The 17874-nt window shown below is 53.4% G+C and overlaps 1 protein-coding gene across 3 annotated transcripts in view; it reads left to right on the top strand.

Moving 5' to 3' along the window:
- Positions 1-17874, top strand: part of LOC119953253 (ran GTPase-activating protein 1-like) — a 1177855-nt gene that overhangs the window by 84040 nt on the left and 1075941 nt on the right. The gene's annotated exons all lie outside the window — the stretch shown is intronic.

Here is a 17874-nt window from a genome sequence, read left to right as displayed (position 1 = left end):
TTTTTTAAGATTCTGACTGTCAATCTTTTAAACAGGCTCAACTTTTGATGCAAGTGATCGATTTAAAAACACAAGTGGTGTCGTTTTATCCAAGATTTCAAACATATTTAGAATTATTTAAAGGTATGTTGGAGAATAGAGAAAGTGCAGAGACTAAAATGGAACTGAGCAGAGGCAGGGCTGCTTCACATTGCACTCGTCCAATTCGCCTGCTTCACACTCACTCACTCACTCACTCATTCACACACACTCACTCACACAGACACACTCATTCACTCACTCATTCACACACACTCACACTCACTCACACATACACACTCATTCACTCACACAGTCATTCACAAACACAGACACACTCATTCACACACTCACTCACACAGACACACACTCATTCACAAACACAGACTCACTCATTCACACTCACTCACACAGACACACTAATTCACTCACACACACAGTCATTCACAAACATAGACATACTCGTTCACACACACTCACACAGTCATTCACACACATTCATTCACACAGACACACACGCAGACACACTCACTCACACAGACATTAATTCACCCACACAGACACTCATTCACTCACTCACACACAGTCATTCACAAACACAGACACACTCGTTCACACACAGACTCATTCATTCACACACATCCATTCACACAGACACACTAACACACAGACACACTCACTCACACAGACACACTCATTCACACATAGACACACTCACACAGACACACTCACTCACTCACAGAGACACATTCATTCATCCACACAGACACACACACCCTCATTCACACAGACTCACACAGACACACTCATTCACACAGACACACACAGACACACTCATTCACACAGACACCCTCACTCATTCACACAGACACACACACAGACACACTCATTTACACATAGACACACTCACACACAAACACTCATTCACACACACTCGCTCACTCAGAGAACACACACTCACTCACAGACACACTCATGCACACACTCACTCACACACAGCCACACTCATTCACACACTCACAGCCATACTCATTCACACACACTGACACACACACACCGACACACTCATTCACATATACACAGACACGCTCACACAGACACACTCATTCACACACACTCATTCACACACACACTCACTCACACAGACACACTCATTCACACAGACACACTCATTCACACACTCATTCACACACACACTCACTCACAGACACACTCATTCACACACACACTCACTCACACAGGCACACTCATTCACACACACTCATTCACACACACTCACTCACACAGACACACTCATTCACACACACACTCACTCACACAGACACATTCATTCAAACACTCACTCATTCACATTCATTCACACACATTCACACACACACATACACACACTCACTTATTCACACTCACACTCACATTCACACAGTCACTCGCATTCAATCACACACACACATTCACTCAATCACACACACACACTCAGTCACACAAACACACACTCACTCATTCACACACATGCTCATTCACACATATTCATTCATTCACGCACACACTCATTCACTCATTCATGCACGCATTCATTCACACACACACACCCTCACTTATTCACACACACTCATTCACACACATTTGTTCACACATTCACTCATTCACACACACATTCATTCACACTCACTTGTTCACACACACTCACGAGCACACAATCACTCATTCACACATATTCACTCATTCACACACTCATTCACACACACTCATTAACTCATTCACACAACAGACACAGTCACTCACACACACACACATACTCATTCATACTCACACACACATTCACTCACACACATTCACTATACTCACTACATACTCACTCATTCACACATACTCACACACACAAACTCACTCATTCACATACACTCATTTACACACTCTCACTCATTTACACACAATCACTCACTCACATTCACTCACTCAAACACACACTCACTCACATTCACTCATTAATAGAGGCACACACACTCATTCACACACACACTCATTCACACGCTCACTGAGATTCACACGTACTAATTTACACACTCCCTCATTTGCATTCACGCTTTCATGCACTTATACACTCACTCACACTAACTCATTCACTCATTAATTCACACACTCCCTCACGCATTCCCTGATTCACACACACACATTCACTACACACTTACTCACACACACTCGCTTTCACTCGCACACATTCACTCATTCACACTCATACCCCTTAATCTCACACATTCACACACATTCACTCATTCACACTCACTCAGTCACACACACACACACACTCACTCACTCTCACACTCGATCTCACACACACAGAAATTCCCTCTCACTCACACACACTCACTCTTACATTCTCACACTCATTCACACACACTCTCTCACTCACTCACACACACTCACTGACACACACACACTCACTCACTCACACACACTCTCACACTCTCACACTCGCTCTCTCACACACACAAATTCCCTCGCGCACGCACACACTCACTCACTCTCACACACACTCACTCACACTCAGTCACACACACTCTCTCTCACTCACTCTCACACTCGCTCTCTCACAAGTATATTCGGGCTGTGTTTTGGAAAGCGGATATCTCTGCAACAGAACCTGACTTTGGTTTGCTGGTGATGCGGTTTCTGCGGCACATTTATTCTGCCGGGATTGACATGAAGGTTCAAATAGACAGGAGGACACAGGATTAGCTCAATGCTATCTGCCGAATGGATTCAGCCGGCTTTTCATCCCTGGCGTGGAGACGACGCCATCTATTAACTGGACATCCGTTTAAATTATCTGCTCCCCCCTGACCCCCTGCTATCAGCCCCCTGACCCCCTGCTACCAGCCCCCTGACCCCCTCCTATCAGCCCCCTGACCCGCACCTATCAGCCCCCGGCCCCCTCCTATCAGCCCCCTGACACCCTGCTATCAGCCCCCTGACCCCCCTCCTATCAGCCCCCTGACCCCCTCCTATCAGCCCCCTGACCCCCTCTTATCAGCCCCCTGACCCCCTCTTATCAGCCCCCTGACCCCCTGCTATCAGCCCCCTGACCCCCTCTTATCAGCCCCCTGACCCCCTGCTATCAGCCCCCTGACCCCCTCTTATCAGCCCCCTGACCCCCTCTTATCAGCCCCCTGACCCCCTCATCAGCCCCCTGACCCCCTCCTATCAGCCCCCTGACCCCCTCCTATCAGCCCCCTGACCTCCTCCTATCAGCCCCCTGACCTCCTCCTAACAGTCCCCTGACCTCCTCCTATCAGCCCCCTGACCCCCTCACATCAGCTCCCTGACCCCCTCCCATAAGCCCCCTGACCCCCTCTTATCAGCCACTTGACCCCCTTCTATCAGCCCCTGACCTCCTCGTATCATCTCCACAGCACCCCCCCCCCCCCCCCCCCCCCACCTCTACCAGCGGCATTGGGCAGCTCAGGAAGCAACAGTAGGAATGGGGGAGGGAAGCATATGGGAGGAGGGATTGGGGAGGGTTTGGGGGATGTGCAGAGGGGGAGGGGGTTGGGGGATGGGGGAGTGTTGAGGGATGGGGACTGGGGACAGGGCGAGTGAAGGTGGCTGTGTAGAGGGATGGGGATGGGGAGATGGTTGGGGGATGGGAGAGGGATGGAGGGGAGAGTGATGGGGAGGGGTAAGGGGGAGGGGTTGGGGGATGGCGGTGTGGAGGGGAGGGGAATGGAGTAGGGGATGGGGAGGGGGTGGTGGGGAGGGGGTTAGTGGGGACGGGGAGAGGGATGGGAGTGGGGGATGGGAAGGGGCTGGGGATGGGGAGAGGGTGGGATGGGGAGGCAGTGGGGGTTAGAGAGAAGGATGGGAAGGGGGTGGGGAGGGGGTGCGGATGGAGAGTGGGATGGGATGGGGAGGGGTGGGGATGGGGAGTGGGGTGGAATGGGGGAGGGGTGGGCGATGGGGAGAGGGTGGGGGGTGGGGAGGGGTGAGATGGGGTGGCACTAGGGGTTAGAGAGAAGGATGGGAAGGGGGTGGGGATGGGGAGTGGGTGGGATGGGGAGGCAGTGGGGGTTAGAGAGAAGGATGGGAAGGGGGTGCGGATGGGGAGTGGGATGGAATGGGGGAGGGGTTGGCGATGGGGAGAGGGTGGGGGATGGGGGAGGGGTGAGATGGGGCGGCACTGGGGGTTAGAGAGAAGGATGGGAAGGGGGTGGGGATGGGGAGTGGGGTGGGATGGGGAGGGGTGGGCGATGGGGAGAGGGTGGGAGATGTGGCGATGGGTGGGATGGGGAGGCACTGGGGGTTAGAGAAAAGGAGGGGGTGGGGATGGGGAGTGGGGTGGGGATGGGGAGTGGGGTGGGATGGGGGGAGGGTGTGTGATGGTGGGAGGGTGGGGGATGGGGGATGGGGGAGAGGTGGGATGGGGAGGTAGTGGGGGAAAGGGAGAAGGATGGGAAGGGAGTGGGGATGGGGAGGCACCCGGGGTTAGGGAGAAGGATGGGGAGGGGGTGGGATGGGGAGGTAGTGGGGGATAGGGAGAAGGATGGGGAGGGGGTGGGGATGGGAAGGGGATGGGATGGGGAGGCAGTGGGGGTTAGGGAGAAGGATGGGGAGGGGATTAGGGAGAAGGATAGGGAGGGGGTTAGGCAGAAGGATAGGGTGGGGGTTAGGGAGAAGGATAGGGAGGGGGTTAGGGAGAAGGATAGGGAGGGGGTTAGGGAGAAGGATAGGGAGGGGGTTAGGGAGAAGGATAGGGAGGGGGTGGGCATGGGGAGGCAGTGGGGGTTAGGGAGGAGGATGGGGAGGGGGTTAGGGAGAAGGATAGGGAGGGGGTTAGGGAGAAGGATAGGGTGGGGGTTAGGGAGAAGGATAGGGAGGGGGTTAGGGAGAAGGATAGGGTGGGGGTTATGGAGAATGATAGGGAGGGGGTTAGGGAGAAGGAGAGGGAGTTGGTGGGGATGGGAAGGGGTGGGATGGGGAGGCAGTGGGGGTTAGGGAGAAGGATGGGGAGGTGGCGGGGATGGGAAGGGGGTGAGATGGGGAGGCAGTGGGGGTTAGGGAGAAGGATGGGGAGGGGTTTAGGGAGAAGGATAGGGAGGGGGTTAGGGAGAAGGATGGGGAGGGGGTGGGGATGGGAAGGGGGTGAGATGGGGAGGCAGTGGGGGTTAGGGAGAAGGATGGGGAGGGGGTTAGGGAGAAGGATAGGGATGGGGTTAGGGAGAAGGATAGGGAGGGGGTTAGGGAGAAGGATAGGGAGGGGGTTAGGGAGAAGGATAGGGAGGTGGTGGGGATGGGAAGGGGCTGGGATGGGGAGGCAGTGGGGTTAGGGAGGAGGATGGGGAGGGGGTTAGGGAGAAGGATAGGGAGGGGGTTAGGGAGAAGGATAGGGAGGGGGTTAGGGAGAAGGATAGGGAGGGGGTTAGGGAGAAGGATTGGGAGGGGGTGGGGATGGGAAGGGGGTGGGATGGGGAGGCAGTGGGGGTTAGGGAGAAGGATGGGGAGGGGGTGGGCATAGGGAGGCAGTGGGGGTTAGGGAGGAGGATGGGGAGGGGGTTAGGGAGAAGGATAGGGAGGGGGTTAGGGAGAAGGATGGGGAGGGGGTTAGGGAGGAGGATGGGGAGGGTGTTAGGGAGAAGGATAGGGTGGGGGTTAGGGAGAAGGATAGGGTGGGGGTTAGGGAGAAGGATAGGGAGGGGGTTAGGGAGAAGGATAGGGTGGGGGTTAGGGAGAAGGATAGGGAGGGGGTTAGGGAGAAGGATTGGGAGGGGGTGGGGATGGAAAGGGGGTGGGATGGGGAGGCAGTGGGGGTTAGGGAGGAGGATGGGGAGGGTGTTAGGGAGAAGGATAGGGAGGGGGTTAGGGAGAAGGATTGGGTGGGGGTTAGGGAGAAGGATAGGGAGGGGGTTAGGGAGAAGGATTGGGAGGGGGTGGGGATGGAAAGGGGGTGGGATGGGGAGGCAGTGGGGGTTAGGGAGGAGGATGGGGAGGGGGTTAGGGAGAAGGATAGGGAGGGGGTTAGGGAGAAGGATAGGGAGGGGGTTAGGGAGAAGGATAGGGAGGGGGTGGGCATGGGGAGGCTGTGGGGTTAGGGAGGAGGATGGGGAGGGGTTAGGGAGAAGGATAGGGAGGGGGTTAGGGAGAAGGATAGGGAGGGGGTTAGGGAGAAGGATAGGGAGGGGGTTAGGGAGAAGGATAGGGAGGGGGTTAGGGAGAAGGATAGGGAGGGGGTGGGCATGGGGAGGCAGTGGGGGTTAGGGAGGAGGATGGGGAGGGGGTTAGGGAGAAGGATAGGGAGGGGGTTAGGGAGAAGGATGGGGAGGGGGTTAGGGAGAAGGATAGGGAGGGGGTGGGCATGGGGAGGCAGTGGGGTTAGGGAGGAGGATGGGGAGGGGGTTAAGGAGAAGGATAGGGAGGGGGTTAGGGAGAAGGATGGGGAGGGGGTTAGGGAGAAGGATGGGGAGGGGGTGGGCATGGGGAGGCAGTGGAGTTAGGGAGGAGGATGGGGAGGGGGTTAGGGAGAAGGATAGGGAGGGGGTGGGGAGCGGGTTTTGAGAGGAATGGGGAAGGGGAAGGGAGTGTATGGGGAGCCAATTTAAATTTAAACAGATTACTTCACCAGCTTTCGTCCAGATGAAAATTTGGGTTAAATCCGACACCACTTGAAGCGATTCCTTCATCAATATTATAAAAGATAGAAAACTGCATTTCAAATTGAATAAACGAAGCTGATACAATCTGGACTCAATGTTGTCCGGATGGTTTGTGTTAATGTCACTGAATAACTTTTGCTTTGCATAAAATCTCCGGAACAGTTGCGAAAAAAACACCAGAGGCATTAGGACAGCAACACCGGAAAGCCTCTTACCTGAAATACAGACTAAAACATTAGCCTGCAGAATAAATAATAATTCCCAAATCAGCTCCATCCTCTGCAGATTCCGGTATTTGCACCGAAGATGTTTTCTTCTGCCTTTTATATACAATTTCAAATATTTAATCCGAGTTCATCACGGCAGCTGGGAGTAGAGGCAGTCTGAGCTATTCCAAAACACAGCGAGCCCGCAGCACAATGTGGCCTCAGAGTGTTAGACCTTGGCAGAGGAAGCTGGAGACGATATTGGGGCAGCTTCGCTGATCCAGGCAGCGCTGTAATGTCATGGTCAGGATGGAGAGAGACGGGACTCGAACCCACTGTACCCACCAACCTGCTCCTTCTCAACACTGCAGCGTCCAACCCACAGCGTGAGAATCAGGAAAGAGCAGGAAAAATAATATATCCCAACAACATTCCACCGATAAACTTCTGCTTCTTCTCTCCGTGCCCGCGGCCACTGGAAGTTCCCCTGGAAAAAAAACTGTACTGATTCCCCCTCCCCCAGGCGGCGACTGTCCCTGTTCATCAACCTCCCAACATCCCGGGATTCCTGCAATCAGAGAGAGGGGGCGGGGGGCAGAGAGAGAGAGAGGGAATCACAGAGAGAGGGAATTAGAGAGAGAGGGAATCAGAGAGAGAGGCACAGAGAGAGAGGGAATTAGAGAGAGAGGGAATCAGAGAGAGAGGGAATTAGAGAGAGAGGCACAGAGAGAGAGGGAATCAGAGAGAGAGAGGCACAGAGAGAGAGGGAATCAGAGAGAGGGGGAATCAGAGAGAGAGAGGCACAGAGAGAGAGGGAATCAGAGAGAGAGGGAATCAGAGAGAGGGGTGATCAGAGAGAGAGGGAATCAGAGAGAGGGGGAATCAGAGAGAGAGGAAATCAGAGAGAGAGGGAATCAGGCAGAGAGAGGGAATCAGAGAGAGAGAACCACACAGAGAAAGGGAATCAGAGAGAGAGGGAATCAGAGAGAGAGGGAATCAGAGAGAGAGAGGCACAGAGAGAGAGGGAATCAGAGAGAGGGGGAATCAGAGAGAGGGGTGATCAGAGAGAGGGGGAATCAGAGAGAGAGAGGCACAGAGAGAGAGGGAATCAGAGGGAGAGGGAATCAGAGAGAGAGGGAATCAGAGAGAGAGAGGCACAGAGAGAGAGGGAATCAGAGAGAGGGGGAATCAGAGAGAGGGGGAATCAGAGAGAGGGGTGATCAGAGAGAGGGGGAATCAGAGAGAGAGAGGCACAGAGAGAGAGGGAATCAGAGAGAGAGGGAATCAGAGAGAGAGGGAATCAGAGAGAGAGAGGCACAGAGAGAGGGAATCAGAGAGAGAGGGAATCAGAGAGAGAAGGAATCAGAGAGAGAGAGGCACAGAGAGAGGGGGAATCAGAGAGAGGGGGAATCAGAGAGGGAGGGAATCAGAGAGAGAGGGAATCAGGCAGAGAGAGGGAATCAGAGAGAGAGAACCACACAGAGAAAGGGAATCAGAGAGAGAGGGAATCAGAGAGAGAGGGGAATCAGAGAGAGAGGGAATCAGGCAGAGAGAGGGAATCAGAGAGAGAGGGGATGAGAGAGGGAATCAGACAGAGAGAGGGAATCAGAGAGAGGGGGAATCAGAGAGAGAGAGGCACAGAGAGAGAGGGAATCAGAGAGAGGGGGAATCAGAGAGAGGGGGAATCAGAGAGAGAACCACACAGAGAAAGGGAATCAGAGAGAGAGGGAATCAGAGAGAGAGGGAATCAGAGAGAGAGGGAATCAGAGAGAGAGGGAATCAGAGAGAGAGGGGATCAGAGAGAGGGGGAATCAGAGAGAGAGAGGCACAGAGAGCGAGGGAATCAGAGAGAGAGGGAATCAGAGAGAGAGGGAATCAGAAAGAGGGAATCAGAGAAAGGGAATCAGAGAGAGAAGCAGAGAGAGAGGGAATCAGAGAGAGAGGGAATCAGAGAGAGAGGGAATCAGAAAGAGGGAATCAGAGAAAGGGAATCAGAGAGAGAAGCAGAGAGAGAGGGAATCAGAGAGAGAGGGAATCAGAGAGAGAGGGAATCAGAGAGAGGGGGAATCAGAGAGAGGGGGAATCAGAGAGAGAGGGAATCAGAGAGAGGGAATCAGAGAGAGAGGGAATCAGAGAGAGAGGGAATCAGAGAGAGGGGGAATCAGACAGAGAGAGGGAACGAGAGAGAGAGGGAATCAGAGAGAGAGGGAATCAGAGAGAGAGGAGCACAGAGAGAGAGGGAATCAGCCGGAGAATCCAAGTTTATGACAGAATCGGGGGCTGTGCTGTTTTTGCGATGCGATGCCCCCCCTAAAACGGCGTACTCTAGGGGTACGCCACGTCACGTAGCGACGGCTTCAGGACGTTGCCTGAAGCCCGCCCCCCGATGCTCCGCCCCTGACCGGCCGAGTTCCCGACGGCATGGATCTCTCATGGTCTCACCCGTCAGGAACTCGGCGTGGCGGCTGCGGACTCAGTCAAGCACCGCCACAGTCAATGGAGGGCCGACCTGTGGGCAGGGGGGACATTATTCGCGGATGGGGGCATTGTGGGGGGGGGTAGTCCGGGGCGCATGAGCCGGCCATGGGGTGGGGGCACTATTTAACGGGCTGGGTCAGCGTGCGGCCTCCGCCATGGAGCACGGCATGGCCGCTTCAGGCCGCCGCCGTGCGCATGCACGATCATGGACCCATCAATTCTCTGGACCGTATCAGCAGCTAGTGCCGGGTGCTGTACGCTGCCGGCATGCTGGCCCCCGGCAAAATGAGGATTCGGTGCCAGTTTACGCCATTGTTTCTGGCGTAAAACGCCACTATTCTCACGCCGGCATGGGGACATAGCCCCAGATTCAGAGAATCCAGTCCAAGGTATATTGGGCAGGATTCTGTTTGGTAGATTCCCGGGGCTGAATTGTGTGAGGTTCGTGTTTCCATTGAATGAAATGAAAATCGTTTATTGTCACAAGTAGGCTTCAAATGAAGTTACTGTGAAAAGCCCCTAGTCGCCACATTCCAGCGCCTGTTCGGGGAGGCTGGTACGGGAATTGAACCCGCGCTGCTGGCCTTCCTTGGTCTGCCTTACAAGCAGCTATTTAGCCCACTGTGCTAAACTATTCAGAAAACGAATCAGGACATGCAAATGTACCAGCTCTCTGCTAGCGCAAATTCAGAACAATTCCTGACCCAGCGGGCATATTAACCGCTGGGGCCAGCGTCAGCGCTGAGGAGCTTGGCAGCTGGAGATGTTTTAAGTGTTTCACTAACCACACGCTCACTGCAGCCACCACGATGACTCACAGAAGACCTGCCCTCGAGGTTGGGAGTCCGAGGTGGTCTCACAGTTCCATGCCAGGGAAACACTATTCCCTTAGAGGATGATACTGGTGTGGTAGTATGACTAGGGGTATTACGGTACCTTGGAAGTGAGCTGCTATTGGTGCAGAGGACTCACTGAGAGGTAGGTAGCTCCGCCTACAAGGTGGGATATAAGAACCCGTGCTTCCCGGTAGTCGGTCATTCTTCTGTACGTCTGCTGCTGGGCACACATCTTGTGCATTAAAGCCTATCGTTTGGATCTCATCTTCGTCTCGTGTCCAATTGATGGTGCATCAATTTAATGCACAAGTTTTTAAAGGATGGAGCTTCGAATCAAGCCAGAGTGCCTTCGACTCAGCCCGCACGCAGCAAATGCAACAGCAGCATTTAAACACTGGCTGGCGTGTTTCAATAGTTACTTGAGCACAGCCTAAAACAGCCCGACGAGGGAACAAAAACTGCATATCCTCCACTCGTGCGTAAGCACCGCCGTGTATACGCTCATAGAGGACACAACAGACTATGACGAAGCCATGGACTTGCTTAAGGGACATTTCATCCGGCCGGTCAACCAGGTCTATGCACGGCACTTGCTGGCCACGAGACAGCAATTCCCTGGTGAGTCTTTAGACGAATTCTACCGGGCCCTCCTTGTTCTGGGGAGAAACTGCGCCTGCCCACAAGTTTCTGCGGCCGAACACACCAAACTTTTAATTAGAGACGCTTTCGTTGCAGGTATTCAATCTTCCCAGATCCACCAGAGACTCTTAGAGAAAGAAACTTTAAGCCTCGCCGAGGCACGGGCCCTCGCCTCCTCTCTAGATGTTGCTAATCGCAACGCCCGCGCGTATGCTCCCGACCGCGCGGCGGCCCCCTGGGCAGCATGGAACGCGTCCCCCCTCACCTCCGCAGACCCGGACCCCCCTCAGGCTTACACCACAGGGCACCCCGATAAACCCACGGGACCCGCTACTACTTTTGCAGCCAGGCCAAGCACTCCCGCCAGCGCTGCCCGGCCCGCACCGCAACCTGTAAAGGCTGCGGCAAAAAGGGCCATTTTGCGGCCATTTGCCAGTCCAAGGCGGTCGCTGCAGTCCCAATCAGACAGAGAGAGGGAATCAGAGAGAGAGGGAATCAGAGAGAGAGGCACACAGAGAGAGGGAATCAGAGAGAGAGGGAATCAGAGAGAGAGGAGCACAGAGAGAGAGGGAATCAGAGAGGGAATCAGAGAGAAGCACAGAGAGAGGGAATCCGAGAGAGAAGCACAGAGAGAAAGGGAATCAGAGAAAGGGAATCAGAGAGAGAAGCACAGAGAGAGAGGGAATCAGAGAGAGAGGGAATCAGAGAGAGAGGCACAGAGAGAGAGGGAATCAGAGAGGGAATCAGAGAGAGAGGGAATCAGAGAGAGAGAGGAACAGAGAGAGAGGGAATCAGAGAGAGAGGGAATCAGAGAGAGAGGCACAGAGAGAGGGGGAATCAGAGAGAGGGGTAATCAGAGAGAGAAGCACAGAGAAAGAGGGAATCAGAGAGAGGGGGAATCAGAGAGAGAGGTAATCAGAGAGAGAGGGAATCAGAGAGAGAAGCACAGAGAGAGAGGGAATCAGAGAGGGAATCAGAGAGAGAGGGAATCAGAGAGAGAGGGAATCAGAGAGCGAGGGAATCAGAGAGAGGGGGAATCAGAGAGAGAGAGGCACAGAGAGCGAGGGAATCAGAGAGAGAGGGAGTCAGAGAGAGAGAGGCACAGAGAGAGAGGGAATCAGAGAGAGAGGGAATCAGAGAGAGAGGCAGAGAGAGAGAGGGAATCAGAGAGAGAGGGAATCAGAGAGAGAGGCACAGAGAGAGAGGGAATCAGAGAGAGGGGGAATCAGAGAGAGAGGGAATCAGAGAGTGAGGGAATCAGAGAGAGAGAGGCACAGAGAGAGAGGGAATCAGAGAGAGAGGGAATCAGAGAGAGGGAATCAGAGAGAGAGGGAATCAGAGAGAGGGGGAATCAGAGAGAGGGGGAATCAGAGAGAGAGAGGGACAGAGAGAGAGGGAATCAGAGAGAGAGGGAATCAGAGAGAGAGAAAATCAGAGAGAGAGGGAATCAGAGAGAGGGGGAATCAGAGAGAGGGGGAATCAGAGAGAGAGGGAATCAGAGAGAGAGGGAATCAGAGAGAGGGGGAATCAGAGAGAGAGGGAATCAGAGAGAGAGAGGCACAGAGAGAGGGGGAATCAGAGAGAGAGGGAATCAGAGAGAGAGGGAATCAGAGAGAGAGGGAATCAGAGAGAGAGGAGCACAGAGAGAGAGGGAATCAGAGAGAGGGGGAATCCGAGAGAGAAGCACAGAGAGAGAGGGAATCAGAGAGAGAGGGAATCAGAGAGAGGGAATCAGAGAGAGAGGGAATCAGAGAGAGAGGGAATCAGGGAGGGAATGAGAGAGAGGGAATCAGAGAGAGAGAGGCACAGAGAGAGAGGGAATCAGAGAGAGGGAATCAGGGAGAGGCACAGAGAGAGGGGGAATCAGAGAGAGGGGGAATCAGAGAGAGAAGCACAGGGAGAGAGGTAATCAGAGAGAGAGGGAATCAGAGAGAGAGAGGGAATCAGAGAGAGAGAGGCACAGAGAGAGAGGGAATCAGAGAGAGGGGGAATCAGAGAGAGAGGGAATCAGAGAGAGGGGGAATCAGAGAGAGAAGCACAGAGAGAGAGGGAATCAGAGAGAGGGGGAATCAGAGAGAGAGGGAATCAGAGAGAGAGAGGCACAGAGAGATAGGGAATCAGAGAGGGAAGCACAGAGAGAGAGGGAATCAGAGGGAGAGGGAATCAGAGAGGGGGGGAATCAGAGAGAGAAGCACAGAGAGAGAGGGAATCAGAGAGAGAGGGAATCAGAGAGAGAGGCACAGAGAGAGAGAGGGAATCAGAGAGAGAGGGAATCAGAGAGAGGGAATCAGAGAGAGAAGCACAGAGAGAGAGGGAATCAGAGAGAGAGGCACACAGAGAGAGGGAATCAGAGAGAGAGGGAATCAGAGAGAGAGGAGCACAGAGAGAGAGGGAATCAGAGAGGGAATCAGAGAGAAGCACAGAGAGAGGGAATCCGAGAGAGAAGCACAGAGAGAAAGGGAATCAGAGAAAGGGAATCAGAGAGAGAAGTACAGAGAGAGAGGGAATCAGAGAGAGAGGGAATCAGAGAGAGAGGCACAGAGAGAGAGGGAATCAGAGAGGGAATCAGAGAGAGAGGGAATCAGAGAGAGAGAGGAACAGAGAGAGAGGGAATCAGAGAGAGGGGGAAATCAGAGAGAGAGGCACAGAGAGAGAGGGAATCAGAGAGGGAATCAGAGAGAGAGGGAATCAGAGAGAGAGAGGAACAGAGAGAGAGGGAATCAGAGAGAGAGGGAATCAGAGAGAGAGGCACAGAGAGAGGGGGAATCAGAGAGAGGGGGAATCAGAGAGAGAAGCACAGAGAGAGAGGGAATCAGAGAGGGAATCAGAGAGAGGGGGAATCAGAGAGAGAGGGAATCAGAGAGAGAGGGAATCAGAGAGAGAAGCACAGAGAGAGAGGGAATCAGAGAGGGAATCAGAGAGAGAGGGAATCAGAGAGAGAAGCACAGAGAGAGAGGGAATCCGAGAGGGAATCAGAGAGAGAGGGAATCAGAGAGAGAGGGAATCAGAGAGCGAGGGAATCAGAGAGAGGGGGAATCAGAGAGAGAGAGGCACAGAGAGCGAGGGAATCAGAGAGAGAGGGAATCAGAGAGAGAGAGGCACAGAGAGAGAGGGAACCAGAGAGAGAGGGAATCAGAGAGAGAGGCAGAGAGAGAGAGGGAATCAGAGAGAGAGGGAATCAGAGAGAGAGGCACAGAGAGAGAGGGAATCAGAGAGAGGGGGAATCAGAGAGAGAGGGAATCAGAGAGTGAGGGAATTAGAGAGAGAGAGGCACAGAGAGAGAGGGAATCAGAGAGAGAGGGAATCAGAGAGAGAGGGAATCAGAGAGAGAGGGAATCAGAGAGAGGGGGAATCAGAGAGAGGGGGAATCAGAGAGAGAGAGGCACAGAGAGAGAGGGAATCAGAGAGAGAGGGAATCAGAGAGAGAGAAAATCAGAGAGAGAGGGAATCAGAGAGAGGGGGAATCAGAGAGAGGGGGAATCAGAGAGAGGGGGAATCAGAGAGAGAGGGAATCAGAGAGAGAGGGAATCAGAGAGAGGGGGAATCAGAGAGAGAGGGAATCAGAGAGAGAGAGGCACAGAGAGAGGGGGAATCAGAGAGAGAGGGAATCAGAGAGAGAGGGAATCAGAGAGAGAGGGAATCAGAGAGAGAGGAGCACAGAGAGAGAGGGAATCAGAGAGAGGGGGAATCCGAGAGATAAGCACAGAGAGAGAGGGAATCAGAGAGAGAGGGAATCAGAGAGAGGGAATCAGAGAGAGAGGGAATCAGAGAGAGAGGGAATCAGAGAGAGAGGGAATCAGAGAGAGAGGGAATCAGGGAGGGAATCAGAGAGAGGGAATCAGAGAGAGAGAGGCACAGAGAGATAGGGAATCAGAGAGAGGGAATCAGGGAGAGGCACAGAGAGAGGGGGAATCAGAGAGAGGGGGAATGAGAGAGAGAAGCACAGAGAGAGAGGTAATCAGAGAGAGAGGGAATCAGAGAGAGAGAGGGAATCAGAGAGAGAGAGGCACAGAGAGAGAGAGGGAATCAGAGAGAGGGGGAATCAGAGAGAGAGGGAATCAGAGAGAGGGGGAATCAGAGAGAGAAGCACAGAGAGAGAGGGAATCAGAGAGAGGGGGAATCAGAGAGAGAGGGAATCAGAGAGAGAGAGGCACAGAGAGAGAGGGAATCAGAGAGAGAAGCACAGAGAGAGAGGGAATCAGAGAGAGAGGGAATCAGAGAGAGGGGGAATCAGAGAGAGAAGCACAGAGAGAGAGGGAATCAGAGAGAGAGGGAATCAGAGAGAGAGGCACAGAGAGAGAGGGAATCAGAGAGAGAGGGAATCAGAGAGAGGGAATCAGAGAGAGAAGCACAGAGAGAGAGGGAATCAGAGAGAGAGGCACACAGAGAGAGGGAATCAGAGAGAGAGGGAATCAGAGAGAGAGGAGCACAGAGAGAGAGGGAATCAGAGAGGGAATCAGAGAGAAGCACAAAGAGAGGGAATCCGAGAGAGAAGCACAGAGAGAAAGGGAATCAGAGAAAGGCAATCAGAGAGAGAAGCACAGAGAGAGAGGGAATCAGAGAGAGAGGGAATCAGAGAGAGACGCACAGAGAGAGAGGGAATCAGAGAGGGAATCAGAGAGAGAGGGAATCAGAGAGAGAGAGGAACAGAGAGAGAGGGAATCAGAGAGAGGGGGAATCAGAGAGAGAGGCACAGAGAGAGAGGGAATCAGAGAGGGAATCAGAGAGAGAGGGAATCAGAGAGAGAGAGGAACAGAGAGAGAGGGAATCAGAGAGAGAGGGAATCAGAGAGAGAGGAACAGAGAGAGGGGGAATCAGAGAGAGGGGGAATCAGAGAGAGAAGCACAGAGAGAGGGAATCAGAGAGAGGGGGAATCAGAGAGAGAGGGAATCAGAGAGAGAGGGAGTCAGAGAGAGAAGCACAGAGAGAGAGGGAATCAGAGAGGGAATCAGAGAGAGAGGGAATCAGAGAGAGAAGCACAGAGAGAGAGGGAATCCGAGAGGGAATCAGAGAGAGAGGGAATCAGAGAGAGAGGGAATCAGAGAGCGAGGGAATCAGAGAGAGGGGTAATCAGAGAGAGAGAGGCACAGTGAGCGAGGGAATCAGAGAGAGAGGGAATCAGAGAGAGAGAGGCACAGAGAGAGAGAGGGAATCAGAGAGAGAGGGAATCAGAGAGAGAGGCAGAGAGAGAGAGGGAATCAGAGAGAGAGAGAATCAGAGAGAGAGGCACAGAGAGAGAGGGAATCAGAGAGAGGGGGAATCAGAGAGAGAGGGAATCAGAGAGTGAGGGAATCAGAGAGAGAGAGGCACAGAGAGAGAGGGAATCGGAGAAAGAGGGAATCAGAGAGAGAGGGAATCAGAGAGAGAGGGAATCAGAGAGAGGGGGAATCAGAGAGAGAGGAGCACAGAGAGAGAGGGAATCAGAGAGGGAATCAGAGAGAAGCACAGAGAGAGGGAATCAGAGAGAGAGGGAATCAGAGAGAGAGGAGCACAGAGAGAGAGGGAATCAGAGAGGGAATCAGAGAGAAGCACAGAGAGAGGGAATCCGAGAGAGAAGCACAGAGAGAAAGGGAATCAGAGAAAGGGAATCAGAGAGAGAAGCACAGAGAGAGAGGGAATCAGAGAGAGAGGGAATCAGAGAGAGAGGCACAGAGAGAGAGGGAATCAGAGAGGGAATCAGAGAGAGAGGGAATCAGAGAGAGAGAGGAACAGAGAGAGAGGGAATCAGAGAGAGAGGGAATCAGAGAGAGAGGCACAGAGAGAGGGGGAATCAGAGAGAGGGGTAATCAGAGAGAGAAGCACAGAGAAAGAGGGAATCAGAGAGAGGGGGAATCAGAGAGAGAGGGAATCAGAGAGAGAGGGAATCAGAGAGAGAAGCACAGAGAGAGAGGGAATCAGAGAGGGAATCAGAGAGAGAGGGAATCAGAGAGAGAGGGAATCAGAGAGCGAGGGAATCAGAGAGAGGGGGAATCAGAGAGAGAGAGGCACAGAGAGCGAGGGAATCAGAGAGAGAGGGAGTCAGAGAGAGAGAGGCACAGAGAGAGAGGGAATCAGAGAGAGAGGGAATCAGAGAGAGAGGCAGAGAGAGAGAGAGGGAATCAGAGAGAGAGGGAATCAGAGAGAGAGGCACAGAGAGAGAGGGAATCAGAGAGAGGGGGAATCAGAGAGAGAGGGAATCAGAGAGTGAGGGAATCAGAGAGAGAGAGGCACAGAGAGAGAGGGAATCAGAGAGAGAGGGAATCAGAGAGAGGGAATCAGAGAGAGAGGGAATCAGAGAGAGGGGGAATCAGAGAGAGGGGGAATCAGAGAGAGAGAGGGACAGAGAGAGAGGGAATCAGAGAGAGAGGGAATCAGAGAGAGAGAAAATCAGAGAGAGAGGGAATAAGAGAGAGGGGGAATCAGAGAGAGGGGGAATCAGAGAGAGAGGGAATCAGAGAGAGAGGGAATCAGAGAGAGGGGGAATCAGAGAGAGAGGGAATCAGAGAGAGAGAGGCACAGAGAGAGGGGGAATCAGAGAGAGAGGGAATCAGAGAGAGAGGGAATCAGAGAGAGAGGGAATCAGAGAGAGAGGAGCACAGAGAGAGAGGGAATCAGAGAGAGGGGGAATCCGAGAGAGAAGCACAGAGAGAGAGGGAATCAGAGAGAGAGGGAATCAGAGAGAGGGAATCAGAGAGAGAGGGAATCAGAGAGAGAGGGGAATCAGAGAGAGAGGGAATCAGGGAGGGAATCAGAGAGAGGGAATCAGAGAGAGAGAGGCACAGAGAGAGAGGGAATCAGAGAGAGGGAATCAGGGAGAGGCACAGAGAGAGGGGGAATCAGAGAGAGGGGGAATCAGAGAGAGAAGCACAGAGAGAGAGGTAATCAGAGAGAGAGGGAATCAGAGAGAGAGAGGGAATCAGAGAGAGAGAGGCACAGAGAGAGAGGGAATCAGAGAGAGGGGGAATCAGAGAGAGAGGGAATCAGAGAGAGGGGGAATCAGAGAGAGAAGCACAGAGAGAGAGGGAATCAGAGAGAGGGGGAATCAGAGAGAGAGGGAATCAGAGAGAGAGAGGC

This window comes from Scyliorhinus canicula, chromosome 18 (genome assembly GCF_902713615.1).
Source record: "Scyliorhinus canicula chromosome 18, sScyCan1.1, whole genome shotgun sequence".
Classification (NCBI taxonomy): Eukaryota; Metazoa; Chordata; class Chondrichthyes; order Carcharhiniformes; family Scyliorhinidae; genus Scyliorhinus; species Scyliorhinus canicula.
This window is presented reverse-complemented; position numbering and strand designations above follow the sequence as displayed.